The sequence below is a fragment of the Falco biarmicus genome, chromosome 10, assembly GCF_023638135.1.
Source record: "Falco biarmicus isolate bFalBia1 chromosome 10, bFalBia1.pri, whole genome shotgun sequence".
Taxonomy (NCBI): domain Eukaryota; kingdom Metazoa; phylum Chordata; class Aves; order Falconiformes; family Falconidae; genus Falco; species Falco biarmicus.
In genome coordinates, this window is record NC_079297.1 from 34,207,021 (window position 1) to 34,223,229 (window position 16,209).

Consider the following 16,209-nt stretch of genomic DNA (forward strand, 5'->3'; position numbering starts at 1 on the left):
TATAGATCCTCTTCTCCATACAGCATAGGAAATATCCAGGGCTGGCTGCTTATCAAACCTGCACTGAAAGCCTCCTTCCGTCTACTGCGCCTGCTGCTAATTCCCTTCACAGCTCTGCTCGTTAATAAAAAAATAACACAATAAAAGAGAACCGCATGCATATACACCTTGCCCAAATTCCCTCCGTACTGGCTGATCCTGAGTCACCAGCAGTGATTAACTGTTGCCATGCACTGAGGACATGGTTCTTAAATTAATAGGGGCTGCTTAACCTGGCTACAAATATACATGAGTTCTTTGTGCCTTAGTGAGCTAATAAGGCATGTGCTAATTACATTAATTCTAACAAGCCCAGCATGCCCTGAGGGCAAAGGGAGAGAGGGGTGCAGCAAACCCAGGCTCTTTCATAATAGCTGTGCGAGAGCGGAAATTACTTGCCTTGACACAGCTTTCGGAGGAGAAGCATGGGAGCCCTGCAGCTCGCACCCCACGGCTCGCTCAGCCTGCGAACGTGCAAAAAGCCTTGCTCTCTCGCCCAGCCCTCGGTGCAATCGATAGACACAGGATCCCCTCTCCAAAGGGCCAGCCAGCTTGTCCCTTCCTACCACCGTGGCCCAGAGGACATCCCAGAGGACCCTGCTGCTTGGGGTCTGTGAGCCTGGGATCCTGCAGGCAGCCCCTTTCCCACCGGGACCACGTGGCACCGGCACCTCCAGCCACAGAACAGCACCAGGGGCTGCAAGTCACTCAGCATCCTGCCACACACCACTCCTCACCCAGACCTGTCTGCTCCACGTCCCCCAAGTCAGCCGGGGACAGCTCGGCCGGACAGGCAGCACATGGAAGCTGCAGGGTGAGCTCGACCAGGTTAGGCAATCCAACCGGCTCCTAAACCTACCCATGGCAGACAGGCGGGACCACGTGCATCTCCCATGTCAAAATAGGAACAGTCTTCAGAAACAGCAAGGGGAAAGCTGTGGCAGGGAGAAGCAAAAGGACAGCAGGAGACAGACACACAATCCCAGCAAGGTTCAGATAAGCTCAGAGAGGAGCCCCCCATCCCTCCAGCCCAAGGGTAACCAGATCCCTCACCTCTGCCACCCCTGGCAAGGAGCTCCCTGGGCATCGGCTGTGCTCCTGCTAAGGGTGTCTGCTAGGCACCGCCACCGGCTCCTCGCGTGCAAGGGAGGGAGAGGAAGAGGAGAGGAAGTCGGTTGTATTTCTTTGCATCCCCACAGAACACGTGCTCACAGAGCACTTTCTGAAACACACGCTTGTTCCTGTGAACACTAGGGGACTGTGCCAGCGCAAAGCAAAGCCATGGGGCTTTTTTTCCCCTGTCTGTTCCCACTTCTTCCTATACCGTGTGCATCTGGCAGCACACATGGCCACCCCCAGGAGGCCTGAAAGCACCCACCTTCCTCTGGCAGCAAGGACTGTGCCACGTGAATTGCAGGGTGGTTTAAAAGACATGATGCGGACTCTGCCCCTCAAAGACAGAATCTACGACAGGGCACCAGGCGAGACCCAGGGCCACAGCAGTAGTGTAACAGTTTGTCCTGCACAAAGAGGTACTGGCTCGATGCAGCCTTGACAGTGGGTTGGCAGAGAAGATGCAAGTGTTTTTATGAAGGAAACCATACCAGGGATTTTTAGCCCCGGAAAGTGCATCTCTCAAGCCACATGATTCTCTTTCCCAGCAGAGGCTGTGGTTACTCAAGCATTAGCCCAGCATAACTTCAGGCTACTGCCAAAAAGGAGGGAGCTTTTCCTTCCCCCAGCAACTAGAGGAACACATTTCAGACCAGGCCTATTCCCAGGTCAGCGTGTTGCTGTGAACACACAAATGCTTGTGCCAGCACAAAAAAACCAACCCAAAACCAAAACGAAACAAAGAGAGGCATGAGTGAGAAGCAGGGCTGCCTTCCTCTCAGCAGAAGCCTGACTGCTGTGGGCAATGGAAAAAAAAAAAAATGAACCAATAAGCAACACTAAAACCGAACAAGAGTACCTTCCAGGGAAACCTGGAAGATAAAGGCTTCTGGTCCCTGAACAAAATTATTTAAAAGACCTAGAAGTCCAGAGGGCTGTGGGGCTATACGTCAACTGCCAGCTGTCACTCAGGGTCCCACAGAGGGACCGCACAAGCCTGGCTGGAAGAAGCAATGCATCCAGCAAAGCCCACACCCTGCCCCTCTAGCAGGAGCCACGGTGCCCCAAGAGGGCCAGCCAACGATGTGGCTGCAATGCTAAAATCTTGCAGCCTAATGAAACAGAACCCCTGGGTCTGAAAGGACGTAAACCCTCCTGTGTCACCCACTGGAGTTAAGAGCTGGGTGGAGGTGACAGAGAAGCACTGAGCAGGAGTCACCACGTAAGCATGCAAACACTGGCACATACGCTGCAAGCTCAGCTGCTTGCTAGAGCCAAGACTGTATTTCAGGTGCTTTTTGTACAAGAAACCAGACACGGAGAGTAGACAGGATAACAAAGGGACATCTCCCAGCCTCCCAAACACTTTGCAGCAACAGGTAGAGACCTTTCTGAGGAAGGAAGCCTGTCTCATTACTTCTAGCCACTGAAGGCAGTATTTGACTAATGCTCCCAGTACACTAGAAGAAATGCCAGTTAAATGTCATGTTAATCAATATTCATTCCTTGCCCCTCAGCCACAGGAATGGAGATAAAGGACACTGCTGCTGCCAGTCCCCCTTTGCTGTAGGGGTATATGAACATACCTGCTCTGCTCCTGCATCGAAGAGAGCATTTCTCTCCTCCCACCTCAGCTTTGTTATGCCAAAGCTGTTCAGATCACAGCAAAATGGTTCCTTGCTAAACACAGTCAGCAGCTCCACAAGGGTCATGCTGCTCCTAAGGAGGTTAGCAGCTCCTCCAGGGAAACAAGCGGAGGAATTGTCAAGGGGACTGCAACCACCACCTCACAGCTCGATAGTCTGCAGCAAAATCCATTCACCAGCTCCCTGCTCACCCGGAGTGCTGTGAATCAGCAGACCGCAAGGCAGGCAAGGCGTTCCCAGCAGGAAGACAATATATTTAGGAGGCTACAAGCAAATGAAAACACGTAAGGGTCCTGCTCACCTAGACAGAGCAGGAGATGGGTAACACAGGAAAGGAAAAAGAGAGGAAAAAAAGTGAAATAAGTCAAACTTGGAAAGTCATTCTCTGGACATTTAATGTCTTACCTGGCTACTCCACATGCGCAGTGCAATGCTGCTACCTGCCAGATGTATCCACAAGAACTTACCTAACACATTAGGCATCCTCAGTAAAGCGATTAATCTTGCGTTGCTTCAGAATTAGACCTGTTTTCAGAAAGTTAAAAAAAAAAAATTCACCCCTGAAGCACACCTCACATCCCTGCTCTAATTAGCAACCAACACTGTCTCGCCAAAAAGCACACGGCAGGAACGGCAAAAAGCATTAGACAAAAACAAATTGTTGCACCAGTGAGCAGTGTAAAAGGCACCTTGCACTGGGAGACTAACAACGGTTTGGCAATACAGGAACCAGGCACGCTGCTCTACTCCACAGGTCCTCAGACAAAAACTTTTGGACTCCAATCCACGATCCCCATTGGAGCCAGCTGTGGCTACTGACGTGGGAACCTGCTCGCCCCATGGCAGAGCTCACACGAGAGGCGGTGCAGCACTCTGCTGCTGCCACGGTTGATGCCAGGACCCCAGGTCTGGTACCAGCTGGGGAAACTATGTTGTTCTTCCCCTGCAAGAGCAGTAACCTCACCAGAGGAGGAGAGGGGAGGCTGGCCCCAGCAGCCAGCTCTGCCAGAGTTCATCAGGGTCCTGGACCATGCCATGTAAACATTCTCCCATCCCATGTCCTTTCAGGCTACCAGCAAGTTCTCACATATCCACACAGGTGTGTCCAACAGCACACGCCCTTTGCCACCGCTGATCTGTTTGCTTCCAGCTCCAGAGCACCTCAATTTGCAGTGCCACAGGTCCAGGTAACCTTGCCAGTGCAAGAGACAACGCAGTGTCAGATCACACCGCGGCCTTCCTGCAGTCTCACCTGCATGCCAAGCAATGTCTCACAAGCCGCACAGCGGCTCCACCGCCTCCCTGCCACGAGCTGACCCCACGCCTCCAAAACTGGCCGCAGCTCCCTCCACTAGAACAGCCCACCGAACAGGCACAGCCGAAACTCCCCACAGGGGAAGCTCGCTCCACGCCAGGGACCTGGCAGAGCCGCAGGGACCGAGTCAGCAGCGCACGGATGCTGAGCACGTAGCGGCTGCGGGAGCAGCCAGCTCAGCCTTCCCAGGAGCGTGCTGGCAGGCAGCACACCACACAGCGCGCTCGGGCACGCGCCCACACGCAGCTCAGCACCAGCCTGGCATTTCTGCCCCCCTTTCCAAAGTCAAATTCAGACCATCTGTTGAAGTATTTCTGCAAATCATCCCTCTTTCAGGCAGGGCCGGGGGCTGAGTTTAGTTGTTTATATAGCGTCTGGCATTTCTGTAGCACTTATCACTTCAGTATCCAAGCTATTTCCTTCAAGCTCTCCATGGGTTTTGAAGAACCGGAGTGGGGCACCAATGAATTCTAGATTGCAAGTTTCTGGAAAAAAGAAAAAAAAAAAGGGGGGAGGGGGCATCAAAAAGACAACAGCTGCTCAGGTCATGAGGTCATGCACACATTTAGCTGCTAACAAAATGAGCAGGACAGTTCAGGGGAAGGGGGTCAGGCCAACACAGTATGTTTTAGGTCCTTTAAAAGAACTACTACCCTTAGAAAATAGCCTTCATAAACAACAGTTGCTCCGAAGGATGAGATGAACCAACAAGTGCTCCTGTTGCCTTACAGGGAAGAGTTCAGCTTACCCAGCGGATGGAAGCTACCCCTACCCTTGAGAAAGCCAACAAAAAATGGAAAAGGAAAAGGAAGCATCCAGAAGGAGAGACCACTTATTACACCAGATCATATCTGCTGCAACAGCTGCCACCACTATTGCGTGCAAGTGGCAAAACCCTGGCAGCACTGCTGTCCCTATTTGATTGTAGGGGACAGGGTCAGGGAGATATTTTACTGCTTATCCAAGGCCATGTATTCAAGCAGAAAGCAGTACCCAGGTTGACTGCTAGCCCCTAACATATCCTGTCCCTAAACCATGCTTCCTTCTTTTTTCTTTTTTATAAATCCCTAACTACCACAGAGCAAAGAGCATAGCACTGAACAGGGCACCAAACAAGCTCCCAGTCTGCACGTGGCCTTGGAGAAGGCGTTTCCATCCACCCTACCCGGCAGGCAACAGGGAACTGCCCTCACCTCCCCGGCCAAGGCGTGCAGGCAGCACACTCGTTAAAGGCAGTAAGGGGGCAGACACCGCAGTGACAAGGGCAGAATACTCAGCAGCAACAGAAATGACAGATGTGCTGGTCCAGACTAAGCACACCACATGCTACCGCTTCCTTCCATGCAGCAACCCACACAAAGCCAGCGCTCGCCCTGGCTAGGAGCTTTCGCACCACAGAGCCCAGCCCCTTGCCAAAGCAAAAAAGGATTCATGGAAGCTGCAGTTGAATTCAGAAATGAAGGATCACGGCTCCTGGACAGCCTTCTGCCTTGGGCCAGACTAAGAGCTCACTCACACAGCATCTCTCTCCCACTAAAATGGCTTGCTGGAAGTCCTGTATCTTTGTGCTCCAATTAAAAAAGAAAAGCACACACCTCTGTTCCCGAAGGCCTCTTCCAAGCCAAACACTCAGTGCAGCAGCACTGCTGTTGGGTGTAAGAGGGGAAGTCTTCCTTCTCCTTCACTCTCCCCACTTTGTCCACAAAGCTCCTCACAGCTGGGACAGCCTTTAAATCGAGAGCATGAGCCCCAACCATGGAGACAGACTCCAGGTGGGGCAGGCACAGTCTTTGATGTGACTTCAGTCATCCCTAGCTGCTTGAATTCATGCCATTCTGGGCAACTCAGCCTCTCTCCTCCTGGCCTCTGGATAAATGCCACAGACCCAGGAAAGGGAAAAAAAAAATAAATCCAGACAAGTCTCCTGACACTTCACACACCAGCAGCATCAGCAAAGGAAGGAGAAGGGCACAGGGAGGTTTGACAACGTGTAGCCACCCACCCACAACAGCACCACCAAAAAAAGAACAAGAACCAGTTATGAAAAAGTTTAAAATAAACCTAAGACTGCATTCCTGTGAGCAGCTCACCACAGTCAGCATTACATCAAGATCAACAGAGACCCTACAAATTAAATAAACGGTATCCCATCACATTTCTCCTGACACAGAACAAGTATTGCTGCCCGAGTGCCCTTCCCTTCCCCAAGCAAATAATCTCCATCTGGGCAGCCCTCCTAAGACAGCAAGTATTCAACGCTTTTATATTTGCAGACATGTAAGAGGAAACTGCCAGACAGAAATCCAAACCGCCCAGACTGACAAGGTCTTTTCATTGGGTTTGTCTGGGATTTTACCTTGTTTATTGTACCCCCTGCTATTTTATCTTCACAACAACTGGAACTACCTGGCAGTCAATACTGCAAGGTTAAAGCAACATCCAGTTTCACACTGGACAGTTCAATCCACTGCCTCCTTCCCACTATCTTTGCACTGGAAGGCAGACAGAAGAGCACAGGAAAAATTATTTATCTGCTGTTAGGATCAGCTGGAGCAACACAGCGTTAGTTCTAGCAGCCCACCGTGCTGTTAGCTGGATGTGGCCGAACGATGGTCCCCACTCCGATCAGTCAGGCACGGCCCAGAGGACTCAGCCTTGAAGAAGGAGGAAGGCTTCATCAAATCATGGCACTGGGGAAGCCAAACCACACTGCCCTCTCAGACCTCAGGCACCTCTTCAGCAGAGAGGAGCCCACTGCAGCCATGTCCTGCTCACTGCAGACAGACAAGGCTGGAGTCCACACAGCCATTTATGAGCAACGCACAATGAGATACATGTACTGTGTACAACATGTTCAAGAACAAAAAATAAAAACAACGCATTGGCTTGCATTAGGCGGCATCCGTAGCTCGTTTGCCGTAACTGATAATTCCAACTCTCCCAAATTCCCGGTAGTGCAGGTGTTTGGGTACTTCTAAGAGAGAAAAACGTGCAAACACGGGCATGAGAGCAGGCCTTTGCATTTCCTGAAAACACGGTTAAGGGTTTAGGTGAACACATACAGGGATGTAAAAGGAATACTAACCAGCCCTTTTGTAGCTGCAGTAGCAGAAGGCAGGATGCTGTGGCCAGGCAGATTCTCCCCCACCTTGCACTGCTGCTGTTGAAGGAGAGGCGCAGGTACTTGTCCTCACACAGTATTGCAGATTTAAACAGGGGAGCGGAGGCAGCTGGGAGAGAAGCGTGTCCAACCGGCGGCCCAACAGGACGTTAACAAACTTTGAAGTGACAGGCTAAACAGGCTGCACGTCCACGCTCTTCCTGTAGCTCGAGGGCTCCCACCTGATGGCCCAACCCTCAGCTGGTGCAAGCCAAATTTGCTCCACTGCCTCTGCCAGAGCTACATCAACCTACTCTAGTCAAGGATGAAGTTGCACAGCTCTGGGACACTGCTGACCTGCCAACAGCTGTGCAGAGACTTCATTCTGGGGAAAAACAAAGAAAAAAAACAACAGAGGAAAAAAAAAACCCAAACCACTCTGAAAAAGGACAGCTAGGAAGAAGGCAGGCTTAGAGAGCCTCTGTTCTCAAACAGCCTAGAAAAGGGGAAACTGCAGAAATGCCCTTCACAGGACCATCGGCATCCTACTGTAATACACACAAACCGCAGCGCTCAGGATCACAAGGAAACATGTTTGTCCCAGCCATTCCAAATCTGGTTCGGTTACACATCATCTCCCCAGCGCGCGATCTCCTGACAACAGAACAAAAATATTTTGCTTTTTTCCACCCCTTTTCCTTCCCCCTTGGGGCGTAGTTCAAAGCTCTTTCATGTCATTCTGGCAGCACAATATGATTTTAGGCAGATAGAAACAGCCCTAAGAGATACACCCTGAGCAGGGCATCTTGCAGGCACTGGAAATTTGGCAGTGCAAAAGATTTGCACTTTCTTGCCCCCAGGTGAGCCCAGGGATCAAGTGACAAAAGAAAGCATCACCCTGGAACAAGCCAGACCTGCTGCCAGCTGGCACCAAGGGACACAATGCCCTCCATGGCTACATTCAACACTTCCAAACTTTTCTTCTCACCACACAAACCTTTTAACCCCCAAATTTCACAAGGACATGTCACCTTACAGCAGCTACCATGAATACGGTAATTACCCTCCAAGAGTGTTTTACCTCCACAGAAGGGTGAAAGACAGTCCAGAGGTTTGCCAACATCTATAAAACAAAGTAACCCCCAGCCTAGCAGAAAACCCAAAGCCTGGCCTTTTGGAAGACCAGAGACCGAGACCACACAGTCCTACACCACACCTAGGTGCTCCTTGCTGAGGGAGGAGGAGCAGCTCATCAGTCACTCCTCTTACAGCCTCCTGGCTGCAGATAATTCAGATAAAACCCAGAGTACCAGAGATAATGAACTATTTTCACAGTGTTGCATGGTCATCACACATCCTGCAATGAGGGTGTTCCCTAGATCGGGCTTTACCGCTCATGGAAAAGCTGTTCTTAGGGGAATCTGCAAAACTGGCCCGTGTCGGGGATGCTGGCTCTAGATGTGCTTTACTGTAGCTGAACACAGCACATGTTCCCACCTAAAAATGCTGCTGCCCTACTCCTGAAAATCTCTGCCTCCTACTATTTCACAATTTCCAGCATGACAACAATTAAGCAAGAACAAATGCATAGGTACATGAAATGCTTACAGCTCCTAAGCAAGACTTTCTGTATTATAACACCTTAATCAGAGCACAGCTCCAAATTGTCATGGCCTCCAGGCTTCAAGGCACACCAAACACCAGCCGCTGTGTCTCAGTCCCTTCTCTCCACCCCAGCTTTGCCCCGTCAGAGACCTACAACACAAAATGTGACACAGAAGCCAGTGGAGGGGGGCTACTTCCACATGTACATACTGCTGTAACCTTGGCCACTGAGGTAGATAATCCCCCATCTTGCCCACTAATTTAAATCTTGGCAGGAAAAGGGGACCAAACAGCCCTGACAGGCTGTTAGTGATTTCTACCTTCTAGTAACTTAATACAGCACACTACCCCTTCTTAAAATGGCAGCAGAAGGATCTTCTAGGGCCCTGGCATCTTAGTAAGACATTAACAAGATTGCTGGGCATCAAGCGAGACTGCAGACTCTCCTTCAGAGCAATGCCAGGCTCCAATTTATGACACAAACTTGCTCCCTATTCCAACTCGGCCATCCACCTCTGGCACTGATCACCATCGCCCTCAGAACATAATGCTCCTCACTACAACAGGGACTCAGTGAGCAAACGAGCCCAAGGGCACGGCACCAGGAGGAAAACCGTACCTGTGTGAATGACAAGGAGGAGTGGTAGCGCATAGTTAAAAATTCTACAGGCAAGGCATTCAAAGGGGGTAAATCCTTATTAAATACTGGTGTTTATTTTCTGGTGAAGAGATTAGAGTAACGCCTCCTATTAGACCTCATCTACACCTTTGTAACAGCCTGGAAAGCAAAACACAAGCAGAGAACAAGACATCGACCGCCATCCCAGTCGCACACGATACATCGTTATCAGCCAAGCACCACTCTAGTTCAATTGCCTTTCGCTTACCATTGCCAAGAAGCAAGTTCTGGAGAGGCAGAGCCACAGTGACTTGCAGTGATCAAAATCACTGCAGACACCATCCCGACAAGCAGCAGCCATGCCACGAAAGGTCAGATCCTAACAGCAGCGAGACTCTTAGAGATGAACGTGCTATGGTAAAAACATCATCCTTAACTGTAAACACCTACTGTCTGAAAGACATTAGGTCAAACACAGCTGGGATCCTGCTCTGATGTCTGTCACTGTATCAGCCCGGCAAAGCGCAGAATCTAAAAGCTGAGAAGCTCTGCAGGAGAGAGGTCTGGGGCACTGGAAAATCCGATTTCCACAACTGCGCCCTCGCCCAGCGGGAGCCCAGTGACTCCGGAGGGTGCAGCAGGAGATGAGGGGATGCTCGGGGTCCACCGCCCAGAGTGACCTTGAGGAAATCCCACAGCCTACCCACATTCACAATAACCTTGACCTACCTGAAAGAGACACAGATCTGGCTTAGGAGAGCCTGCAAGGAGCTCGGCAGGGCTTAAGATGCAGGACCCTGCCCTGCAACCAGAGGCTACGACCCTACAAACCGCCCCAGAAATCAGAAGCCCCGGAAAACCGCGCAATTCGCTTTCAGTATGAAAAGCAGCAGCTTCGGGGCACTGAAGAGCGCAGCTGAAACCGCACACGTGTCACCCGCAGTGTCCCCGGCGTGGGCAGGGAGAGGGAGGGCGATGCTGCTGCAGCCCCCAGCCCCACAGGGTGACGGCCCCGGGCTCGGCTCGGGCACACCGGCACCCGTGCCCCACGTTCGGGCAGAGGGACCCCCACCCCTGGGTGAGGGGGTGGCTGGGGGGACAGGCACTTCCCAGGGTGAGGGGAGCAGGGCGGCGTACATCCCCTGGAGTGAGGTGGGGAAGCGGGGGCCCAGGGGAGCCCGCAGCCCCCCGGGCCGAGGGGGGCACATGGCACGGCCAGAGCCCACAGCCCCCGGGGCAAAGGGGGTACCTGGAGGGGCCATGGGGAGCCCGCAGGCCCTGAGGAGACGCGGGCACATGGGCGGCACACGGGGGGACCGCGGAAACCCGCAGCCCCCGGAGTGAGGGGCGTATACGGGGGACCAGGGGAGCACGTAGGGAGCCCGGGGCGAGGAGGGCACATGGGCGGACAGGGGAGCCCGCAGCCCCTGAGGCAAGGGGGGGTCCACGGGGGGCCAGAGGAGCCCGGGGTGAGGGGGGCACATGGCGGGGCCAGGGGAGCCCGCCGCCCCGGGGAGAGGGGGCCCAGGAGAGCCCACAGCCCGCGGGGCGAGGGGCGGCCCCTCGGGCCCCGGGGCGCGGGAGGGGGCCCGGCACAGCGCTGAGGCGAGGGGCCGGCGCGGCGGGGCCCAGGCCGGGCGAGGGGCGCCGCGGCCCGAGGAACCGTGCCGGAGCGCCGGGGAGGGGCCGCGCCCGCACTTACCGCTCCGGGGCGGCGGCGGGCTCCGCCGGGGCCGGTGACCGGTGCGGCGCGGGGTGCGGAGCGGCGCGGCGCGGCGCGGCCCGGCTCAGCTCTGCCCCCGCCGGCCGCGCTCGGTGCAGGAAAAGCCGCCGCCGGGCCCTCCCCGCCGGGGCGGTCACCACGGCAACGCGCGCCGGGGCTGCCGGGCCTGGGCGCCGTCCCCCTCGGCCGGCGCCGTCCCCGGGCCGCCGCGACCCCCGCGGGGAGCCCCGGGCGTGAGGGAGGCGTCTCGCCGTGCCCGGCCCCGGCCGCACGCAGCCCGCGCCCCGCCGCAGGGGCTCGCCCGCAGCCCACCCGGCAGCCATCTTGCAGCTACCTGGCCGGGCGGGGGCGGCGGGAAACGGCCTGAGGTGGGGAGTAAATCCCGCTTCCCTTCAAAATGAAGGCCCTTTACAATAACGACCCTTCAAAATAAATCAAGACCGGTCGTGGCCGGCTGGGCCCCGCTGGAGGCCCGCAGGCAGACATGGCCCTTGGGCCGCACAGGCCTCGCCGTGGTTCCAGCAGCGGGACAGGGCCCAAGGCCACACGCAAACACCCCAGTGCCTGGCTCTGTGGGGCCCGCAGGCGGAGGGTGAGGGCAAGGGGATGGCAGCACCCCCCTGGGCCCCCACGCCTCGCAGCAGCACGCCCGCGGGTGCCAGACATGCCTACACTCCTGAATTGTCACTCTGATTTAGCGCTTGGCTATACATCAGACAAACCTGCGCGCAAAGTTTAGATCAAGCTGACCCTCTGGAGTCATCAAAATTAATGAAGGAAAGGACTTCAAATCAAGGGAGTCAACAAGGATGGGGACAAGAGCACTGTTACCTAAATCGTGCAGAAGTAAGCCTCCAAGTGGGGAAGTTCTGGCCGCAAAAGGAGACAAGCTGGTGAGGTGCTGCAACCCACAGAAAATTAGTTGAAAGAAGGACAAAGGTAATTGTAGTCATGGGAGATCACAACCTCCGACTCAGATAGCCCCCGAGAGCGGGCAAACCCCGCTGGGGAGCGTGCGGAGTTAGTAGAAGCTTCAGTGGTGCTGTCTGAGGGTGCGTGCTTGTTTGCATTGGAAGCGAGCGACGTGCAACCAGTCCTGTGCGCGACTGAAAATGAATATGTAATGTACTATGAATATGCAAGTACTCTAGTGTGTATAATGTATACCCTCAAGTAACTTGGTGTGCATGTTAGGAGGAAGAATCCCCTGTGTAACCCAGCCCTGCAATAAGCCAACGTCGGCTTTCTAAACAATCATTTAATTTGGAGAATTTTCCTGGTTACGATTTTTGGTAACAAGACCACCAAGGAAAGGGGGAAAGATCTCCAGGGGAATACATCTCCAAAGCATCCCTGCCTGCTCAGGTGCGCAGGCACTGCACCATAGCAGATGCAGCAAGCCTGGCATTACCAGCTCTGTGCTGAAGGCTCACAGGAGCCAGCAGAGCACGAATACGCAGTTAGCCTGTGCAGTGAATCGGAGATGATCAGAGAAGAGTGGCTACAAGGATGGTGGAGCGTGTCAGGCTAATGAGGTGTCGTGGTTTAACCCCAGCCGGTAATTAAGTACCACACAGCCACTCACTCACTCCCCTCTCACCCAGAGGGATGGGGAGGACAATCGGAAAGGAATGTAAATCTCAAGGGTTGAGGTAAGAACAACTTTATAATTGAAATAAAATGAAACCAAAAGAACAATAATAATAATAACAATAACAGTTATAATGAAAAGGAGGGAGAAGGGGAGAGGAATGAAATCCAAAGGGGAGGGAGAAAACAAGTCATGCACAATAAAATTGCTCACCCTGTGCTGACCGATGCCCAGCCAGTCCCCAGTCAGCGATCCACAGGCCCCAGCCAACAGCCCCCCCAGTTTACATACTGAGCATGACATCCCATAGTATGGAATACCTCTTTGGCTAGTTCAGGTCAGCTGTCTGGTTGTGTCCCCTCCCAGTTTCTTGTGCCCATTAAGCCTTGCTGGCAAAGCCTGAGAAACTAAAAAGTCCTTGAGTCAGTATAAACATTACCTAGCAACAACTAAAAACATCAGTGTGCTATCAACATTATTCTCACACCACATCCAAAACAGCACTGCACCAGCTACTAAGAAGAAAATTAACTCTGTCACAGCCAAAACCAGGGCATGAGGACATCTCATACATGGGAGAAAGGACAATTATATGGCGCTGCAAAGAACAGCCCAGAAACATCGGAGTTGTGCACACACCTGAAAGTGAGAGGAGCTTGTTTATCACAGTCAGGGAGCTGTAACCGAGGTGAGAAGAAGATGTAAGCCAGAGGCCAGTGAAGCATCAGAAGCCAATGCTAATGAGTTGGATGTAGGTGAAAAAGGGAGCAGCTCGTGCGCTTTTCAACTTATGCTGGGCAAAGCATGCAAAGATACAGCACAGGAGGTGGAAAGCATCCTCCAGAAAGGTGGTGCCTCATCAAGGAGAGAGACCTGTGCACCATGCCATTTTTCAGATGCTCCATCACAGGAGCAAAGTGCAAGTGCTGTGGATAAGGAGTTGCCGGCATAGTCTGTCCAACCCCACAGCCTTGTGTCTACCATGTCCTTGGGAAAGTGGGCATGGGTTGTGGGCAGGCTGCTGCGTCAGGCACTGATGCAGGCCTCCTCCAGTTTGGGGAACAAGCAATGGTGGTGGCAGGTCCTCACCCTGCCCTGTTTTGCAAAAGCATTGGTGGGTTTCACTGTGCTATACCAACTCGGACAAAAGCTGAACTGAACTCAGCATGGATTGAAGCAGATAGATTTTACCATTTATCATAACGTGCTGTCCCATAGATGTGCTGGTAGGACAGTACCGTCCCCTGGCAAAGAAGAGGTTAGTGCTGGTTGGCTTTGCACTGAATTTTAAGAGGGCTGCAATCACCCTTTTTTTTTTTTTTTTTTTTTGGTTCTGCTGCATAATACAACTGCTCTTTGTAACCTTCTTGGTGCAAAGGACCCATTTCTTCCAGCAGCCTTTAAAAGAGGGAACAAAAAAAAGCAGAGGAAGAAAGTAAGAAAGTTCGCTTTCAGCGAGTGCCAGGTTGTCAAGGTTTCCTCTGCTCTCAGACATAAATTTTTTCTTCTGACAGACACAAGAGAGACTTCATACCATTTGGTACAAAGTGAAGTTTCAAAAGCAGTGATGTCTGCATCTGATACAAGGCGAAGAGCAGACCTCAGGACCTCCTGTACGAGGCAACATTGTCATCGTCACGGCACACACAGCATTATACCAGGTTTGTGCTTGCCAGAAAGCTCCTCCTGCACGAGTCTCAAAATCCTGCGCTGCTTTCAGCCCAGCTGCCAGAGAGGCCGTGGGCTGAAAGCAGCCCTGCCGAGGACATGGGTCAAGTGCAGTCTGCTGGCCAAAGAAAGAGGCTTTCATGAAGTCGTATTTTTCAGCTTCCTTCCCCATTTGCATTGCTTTCTGCTTTAATAAATTGTAGAGTGCCGGTGAAATCCCCAAGCACCTGATGAGTGCGGATATTAAACCAACACTTAAAAAAGCCAAATTGGGCAAGCTTGATCACTGCTCCCTTGGCCTGGTGGCCGTTCTGGATGTGATTTGATAATGATGAGCGCTGTTAGACTATTTAAGTAATAAAGATTGAAGAGGCAGTAACATATAATTAGCACCGGTCAACATCGTTTTCTGGAAAAATCAATCTCAACCGAGCCTGATCTCATTCCCCATTAGGACCACAGGGTGGGTTGCCAAAGGTAACGGCACAGAGGAAATAGGGGAGGCCTCCAGCATCCGGCTGCTGAGAGTACAGCCAAACTATGAATGAAATGAACAGGTTCACAGCTGGCTGTCAGCTTGGATGCCGGGAATCACCCAGAAACCACTGACCCAGCAGGTCTGGTTTCATTTTCTGACATTAAGAAGTGAGAGGGGATGTGGATGCAGCCAGAGAGTGAAGGGGGTGCGGGAAGGGGACAGCTTTACCCCAACCCCGGCTCTGTTGTCCCCAAGAGCTCAGAGCTGTGAGACCACACAAGGTGAACCAGCATACATGGTCTGTGTGGTCCCCTCTGGCCATCGCTCCTCAGGAGGAGGCTGCAGGCATCTTCTTAGTAGCTGTTTGATTCAAATACCTAACAAATAGCAGGAGGAAAGAAAGTCCTTGATGCTGCAGGCACACAAGTTTTCCCACCAGCAAACTCTCCAGCCACTTTTCTCCAGCAAAAGCAGGGAAATCAAGGCTTGGCAATGCTAGCCTGGAAAAAAACCAAGCAAAAAGCTTTTTGATTTCGATCATTAATCATTGAGAAGCCAAAAAGACTCCTTTTAGAGCCACAGAATTGACCCTGGAGTGCTAATGGGTCATGTGTCATGAGCTGGCTCGCAAAATAGTCCAGCTCCCAACACATCCCACAGGGCTGGCAGCTTCCAGTAAGCACCAGCATCTCACCATGCCTAGCACCCGTGGGTCTCTGGCCTCGGAGTTACCTGACAGCCAGCAGCCCCCATTCCTGCGTGCCTGTCCGCAGCACGGCCCACAGCAGCAGTGCCCCGGCTCCCTTGGCAGCTGATGCAGGCTCCTGCTCAGCACAGAGAGTGCAAGGGAAAGAAATTTCATGCCCTGCATGATTATCTCCCAGATAAAACAGCAGGGCACTTTTGTTTATTGAGTGCCGACGAATGGCTGTGTCTTGGCTGCGAGACTGGCCTCCAGAACCCACTCCGGGCACAGCTGCTGGCAGGGAGCCTGCAGCTGCAGCCAGCTATTCCACAGGAGCCTTTCAGCAGGGCTTACTCCCTCATCCCCGAAAGAAATTGTCCCACAGCATCACCCCATCTGCATCTGCCCCCACGCAGAGGTGGCACTGGATTTATGGGACAGTGCAGGGTAGGGATCTTTCCCTGGGGTGTGTGGCCAAGCAATGCCAAACAGTGATGTTTGCTCCAGGATTTTATGGTGCTCCCCATGCTCCACAAGCCCATTTGTTCATCTGTCCTTCCAGCACCAGCAAGCAACTAAGGGAAATCTGTGGCCTCATTAACCTGCTTTGCTGTTTCTCGAAGGCAG

At 52.9% G+C, this 16,209-nt stretch overlaps 1 protein-coding gene and 1 long non-coding RNA gene across 2 annotated transcripts in view; both read right to left on the minus strand.

Annotated features, from left to right (window-relative positions):
- SLC25A22 (solute carrier family 25 member 22) overlaps positions 1 to 1,474 on the minus strand; it is a 42,482-nt gene extending 41,008 nt beyond the window's left edge. The window contains 1 exon segment of the mRNA XM_056354171.1: positions 1,093 to 1,474. The gene's annotated coding sequence lies outside the window, so the exon portion shown is untranslated.
- A 5,723-nt stretch (positions 1,475 to 7,197) lies between these two features.
- Positions 7,198 to 11,207, minus strand: LOC130156043 (uncharacterized). Its single transcript, XR_008824303.1, has 4 exons — positions 11,140 to 11,207; positions 9,706 to 9,890; positions 8,855 to 8,968; positions 7,198 to 7,867 (listed from the first exon to the last, which is right to left on the minus strand). It is a non-coding gene; the product is annotated as an uncharacterized LOC130156043 (long non-coding RNA).
- Positions 11,208 to 16,209: the final 5,002 nt, after the last annotated feature.